The 6,515-nt window shown below is 38.2% G+C and overlaps 1 pseudogene; it reads right to left on the reverse strand.

The window, feature by feature from the left end:
* Positions 1-5,757: 5,757 nt before the first annotated feature.
* On the reverse strand, positions 5,758-6,276 carry LOC144365769 (glyceraldehyde-3-phosphate dehydrogenase pseudogene; annotated as a pseudogene).
* Between the last annotated feature and the right edge of the window lie 239 nt (positions 6,277-6,515).

Raw genomic sequence — 6,515 nt, forward strand, 5'->3', positions numbered from 1 at the left:
TGAGGAACTTATTCAAGGTCAATGAGCTTGATAAGTGGTTGGTCCAGAAATAAACCTTGAAGAGCTAAGTTAATTTTGCTATTAACTAGGGTCTAAAATAGGGAGCTTACTGAAATTTTTGCTTAAAGTCCAAACATTTAAATGGTATTTTACTTTCTGGCTATCTAGCTGGTAGATAAAAAATACAAAGTATTATTTTCTCCCATTTTATCTAATGAGAGTATAATAGAGGCTTTTATAAACATAAAAGAAAAAGGAACACTTTGACACTCTTGGTGGGATTATAAATTAGCACAACCACTATGGGAATCCTTGTGGAGCTTCCTCAAAAGACTAGTAATAGGGGCTGGGGTTGAAGCTCAGTGGTAGAGCACTTGCCTGGTATATGTGAGGCACTAGGTTCAATCCACAGTACCACATAAAAATAAATAAATAAAGGTATTGTGTCCATTTACAACTAAAAATATTTTAAAAAGAGAGAGAGATAGTAAGAATGGGCTGGTCATGGTGGCATAGGCCTGTAATCCCAGCAGCTTGAGAGGCTGAAGTATGAGGATCATAAATTTAAAGCCAGCTTCATCAATTTAGGGAGACCCTAAGAAACTGAGACCCTGTCTCAATAAAACGAGCTGGGATGTGACTCAGTGATTAAGCACCCCTGGATCCAATACATAGTAGCAAAAAAAAAAAAAAAAAAAAAGACTGGGAATGGAACCACAATGGGACGGAACTGTATACTTCTCGGTATTTATTCTGAAGCACAACTTAGGATAGCCAAACTATAGTACCAACTTAGGTGTTCATCAACAGATGAATGGATAAAGAAAATGTGATGTATGTACACAATGGAGTTTTTATTTCACCATAAAGAAAAATGAAATTATGTAATTTGCAGGAAAATGGATGGAACTTGAGAACATTGTTAAGTGAAATAAGTCAAACTCAGAAGGTCAAGGGTCACATGTGTGGAAGCTACAGAGGAAAGAGAAAAAGAAAGGAGGGTGGGGTGGATCTCATGAAAATTGGAGGGACATAGTTCAGAAAATGGACCAGGGGAAAGGAGGAGAGAGGAAAGGGTAAATACTGGGAATGATACTGGCCAAATTATATAGTTATATGTGTATATGTATGAATGTATTACAACAAATCCCACCGCAATCCCAGCGGCTTTGTGTACAACTATAATGCACCAAAAAAAAAAGGTGGGAAAAAATATAAAAAAATCTATACACTTAAGTGCTCATGAATACATATTTTCATAATTTTAGATCATATCATTTTGATTGTTTTTTTAATTAATCTTGATTCTTTTTTAAAATAATAACTCCATTATAGTATATGAATTATATCTCAACTAAAATGATTCTAACTTTCACTCACCAAAAGTATATTTTATTTGCATGAATTTTAAATATACTTAAAGATTTTTAAACTTAATTTAGATAAACAGAAAAGTATCACAGGGCTGCCAGCACCCTGCCAGGGCAGTTTCATGCTCAGGAGGTGATGAACCACCTGAGAAAAAATAAAGTCTGAAATAACTAGTGAAGAAATAAGAGACAGAGCCAAGAGTTAGGTAAAGAGGAAGCAGAGACCTGATAGGTCCAGTCCACATGGAGCTGGAACTGAACAACTAGAAAATGGCTCTGGTTCTTTATTTAAGGGAGAGTTTATCAAAGGCAGGGATAAGGTTTCAGCGAGAGGAGTCTTGCTTCTGGTGTGGCAGGGGACTTGCAGCAAACAGGTTGATTGGCATCTTGGCAACCCATGTGTGTCTATGTGGCTCCAGCGGGTCATCCCAACTCCAGTGCAGCACTGAACCTGTCAGAGCTAGATAGGAATTCACAAGTACTGAGTGATCTCACCAGCATAAGTGTTGCTCTGAGTTCCCAGATACCAGACTTTTCCATCTAATGGCTTCCATGGCGATTTTAGTTCATGCACAGTTCACAGGTGGCTTCTGACAGAAAATTTGCAAAATAGTTCAAAGGTTCTCCAAGTAATCTTCACATTACAACATATATGTATACATATGATATATATACCTATTTATAGCATATGTATGTATAAATAATATATACATATACAAATGTATATGTACATTTATTTATATTTATATACTTTTTTCTGAACCATTTGAGAATAAGTTTCAGACATAATGCCCTTCTAACCTCATCATCATCATTATTATTATTATTATTATTATTTTGGTACTGGGCTAAATTTAATTCTTTTTTTTTTTTAGATATACACGAGGGTTTGTTTGTCAGAACTGACAAATAAAGGCCATCTCTCCATAGAATGAGACAGGCAAGGGCTAACTTTACTTCTTAACTGGAAAAATATATTGTACCCAGTAACCCAAGTAACTATAGAGTAATCTAGTATCGGTCTTTTCAGCAACACCCACTCAGACAGATAATAATCATTGTTGATAACATCATTTTCAAATTGTAGCATCTTCTGACTTGAACAATGGCAGATAAAAATCTAGCCATAAGAACAATTAGTATAGTCTTTTAGCTCAATAGATATTTTGCTGAAGAGTACACTGGTGCTCCAGTGGATGGGAAAAAAAACAAAACCTGTTCATATTTTGTTCATTTGAGAGTTGCAAAACTCAACAAAGATCTTTTTTCTTCCTTATTTTCTCCTTATACACTGAAGCATTTTCTTTCATAGTGAGAATTCAATGGAAATTGTATTTGCTTATAGATGATGGAACGAAAGATCAATTCAAAGATTTTATTTTTTTAAGAGAGAGTGAGAGACAGAGAGAGAGAGAGAGAGAGAGAGAGAGAGAGAAAGAATTTATTTTTTAATATATATATATATTTAGTGTTCAGCAGGCACAACATCTTTGTTTGTATGTGGTGCTGAGGATGGAACCTGGGCCGCACGCATGCCAGGCGAGCGCACTAACGCTTGAGCCACATCCCCAGCCCAATTCAAAGATTTAAAATGATGATTTCTGGGCTGGGATTGTGATTCAATGGTAGAGCACTCACCTAGCACATGCGAAGCCCTGGGTTCGATCCTCAGCACCACATAAAAAAAAATAAATAAAAAATAAAGATATTTTTAAAAATAGAATAAAATGATGACTTCCAAACTAAGAATTCAGTTTTGTCAGAGGTTGTGGCTCAGCAGTAGAGCGCTTGCCTCACACGTGCGAGACACTGGGTACGATTTTCAGCACCATATAAAAATAAATAAGTGAAATAAAGATATTGTGTCCAACTACAAGATAAATATTTTTTTTAAAAAGAATTCAGTTTTGTCTTCTGTAGTTTCACTATTGTGGTACCTTGTTAGTTGCTTTTTGTTTTGTTGAAGCTGTAGTAAGATTGGAGAGTGTCAAATAGGCATTGAACTAAGTAGAAGTTTTTCTTCCAGTTGCCTGTCTGGTGCATTGTCTTCCAATGCTGTTTGCAAAAAGTGGATGCTTGCAGTACCCGTCACTTTGAATATGTTCTAGGCAGATGTCCACATGAATCCTGAGTCCCCTGACATCAACAGCCATAAGCCTTGTGAGATTATATTAAGAACACAGTGGACATTTAACACAGGCGCTCTTATATTAACACTGCCATAGGAACTCTGAGTAGCAACTGAGGAAAGATCATTAATTATAATACTTGGCACTTATTAAGCACACTGGATTTGTAGTACTATCCTGTGTGAACATTGCATCCTTGTGTAGGAAGTTAGTTCTCATCACTCTATAGATCAGCGTAATATAATCAGATGTAAAATGTCCTGCTGTAAGCCAAACTCGTTTCTATGAGCAAGAGTTTTATGGCAACAATTTAATAGCAACAATTAAACTCTTATTCCTGTTTCTAAGCATAAACCTTTGGAACACACCTATTTCTCATAGTTAAGAGAACACATTTGTGAACACGCCTAACCTCAACTATAACATCATCATTTTGTGCTTCTCAGTGTGAAACTGGCTTCCTACCAGATGAACAGAACATGACTTCTGTTTTAGTAATGTCTAATATTGTGAGGTTACCACCATCTTTCTGGTGCCAAGGTAGTTTTGGTTAAGGTCTGAAGAAAAATACAATGTGAACATAAGTAAAACCCACAACATTTTTGTTGCACCCATAGTCAAAAGACTAATGACCAGCATGGTGGCACATGCCAGTAATCCCAGTGGCTTGGCAGGCTGAGACAGGAGGATTGAGAGCTCAAAGCCAGCCTCAGCAAAACCGAGGCACTAAGAAACTCAGTGAGACCCTGTCTCTACATAGAATACAAAAGGGCTGGGGATGTGGCTCAGTGGTTGAGTGCCCTTAAATTCAATCTCTGATACCTCTCTCCCCCACAAAAAAAGACTAAGGGTAAAAACTAATTATGTTGCCAGTGCAAGGATACAGTTATTAAAAAATTGGTTAATATTTATTAAACATTGCTGATGCATGATACTTCTTTAAATTCATGGTAATGGGAATTGAACCCAGGGATGCTCTACCACAGAACTATATCCCCAGACCTTTTTATTTTTTTGAGACAGGATCTTGCTATGTTGATCAGGCTGACCTCAAACTTGTGATCCTCCCTCCTCAGCCTCCTGAGTCACTGGGAGCATGATACTCTTGTATGTATTCATGAATGTGGAAATAATTTAAATGTTGATGATACAATTTGATTAGATTGCATTATGATTTATGAAGCTGTGATTTTTCCTCAAGAAAAATTTCTTTTCATACTTTCATTGATGCAGAGTAGCAACTAGTTAAGAATGAGAGCACTTGATGTTAAATAAAAATTTCCAGTAGAAAAAAAAAATCTCTGGGGCTGGAGGAATAATAGTGGTAGAGCAAGTGTTTAGCACGTACAAGGCCTGGACTTGATTCCTAGCACCAAAATAAACAACAAAAAGCAAAACTTTTAAGTGTTCTCACTGGGGTTTCCCTTTATTTTCACTTCATTTTTTAAAAAGTGACATTTGGGGCAGGGGGTATAGCTCAGTTGATAGAGTGCTTGTTTCACAAGCCCAAGGCCCTGGGTTCAATCCCTAGCACCAAAAAAAAAAAAAAAAAAAAGTGACATTTGTACTATATGCAATGAACACCATAAAATATGTTCTTAACTAGATTCTCTCGTGGTTGTTATTTTAGTTTACATTTATTTTCTTAGGTGTTACAAAGATTTTTGTTTTGTTTTAAAGAGGGAGGTGCTTGCTTAAGTGCCACAGAGCCCCTATAATAATTCATCACATAATTTTCTATACAGAAGTCTCTTCACTAACTTGGTAGAACAAATGGGACTCACCAATGGTTTTTCATATAAGCTCTTAATAACTTTAGATGCACTTTAGAAAGAAAAAAATAAGTTTTACTTGCATTATATGAGTTAACAAGATCTATAATGAAATTTGTGTTTAATCCCCTACACGACCCCACCCCCGCCCCCGCCCCGCCAGACCCACTGAAGATTGATCCCAGTGCCAAGCTGGGCAAGTGGTCTAGCGCTGAGCTACATCCCCAGGCAGGCTTTTAAAAATGTTATTTGTTTATTTATTTATTTTTATTTATATATTTTTGGGTGCAATGAACTTTACTGATGGTATGCAACAGTAGGGCTGGCTCCTTAAGCCCCTACCCTTCTTTAGGGGACTGAGGTGGAAACTGGGAGAAGGGGAGATTCTCAGTGTGTTGAGAGACTGAATTACGGGCAGGACTCCCCAGCAGCTGAAGGCCTCTCCCTTCCGCTGTGTTTCTGCTGGGGCAGGTGGTCCAGGGGCTTTTACTTCTTGGAGGCTATGTGGAACATAAGGTCCACCATCCTGTTGCTGTAGCCAAATTCATTGTCATACCAGGAAATAAGCTTGACAAAATAGTCTTTGAGAGCAATGTCATCCCAGCATCAAAGGTAGAAGAGTGGGTATCACTGTTAAAGTCTCAGGAGATGACCTGGTCCTCTGTGTAGCCCAGGATACTCTTGAGGGGGACCTCTGATGTCTGCTTCACCCCCTTTTTAATGTCATCGGATTTGGCAGCTGTCTCCAGGGACAGGTCAGATTCATAACTGACACATTGTGGGTGGGCACATGGAAAGCCATGCTAGTGAGCTCCCATTCAGTTCAGGGATAACCTTGCCTACAGCCTTGGCAGTATCAGTGGATGCAGGAATGATATTTTGGGAAGCCCCATCACCATCATGCCACAGTTTTCCAGAGGGGCCATCCACAGTCTTCTGAATGGCAGTGATGGCATAAACTATGGTTGTTAGGGTCTGTAAACAAGTCAAGATGGTGCCTGGCATTTTGCAAGAGGGAGTGGTTTGTGAAGTAATGCCAGCAAGCCATTAAGTGTTGGTTGATTATTATATCTATGTTAATTAAGATAAGCTGTGTGTAATGTATGTATACCCCTCCTGTCCTACAATAAACGGCTCCCACTCCTGCTGTATCCATGTAAAAAAGTTGTTCGTCACCCCCCCCACCCCACCCCCCTTAGTTTGCTGCAGCCGGACTGTGGCAGATGGTGGCCCATACAAAAAAG

The sequence above is a fragment of the Ictidomys tridecemlineatus genome, chromosome 8, assembly GCF_052094955.1.
Source record: "Ictidomys tridecemlineatus isolate mIctTri1 chromosome 8, mIctTri1.hap1, whole genome shotgun sequence".
Taxonomy (NCBI): domain Eukaryota; kingdom Metazoa; phylum Chordata; class Mammalia; order Rodentia; family Sciuridae; genus Ictidomys; species Ictidomys tridecemlineatus.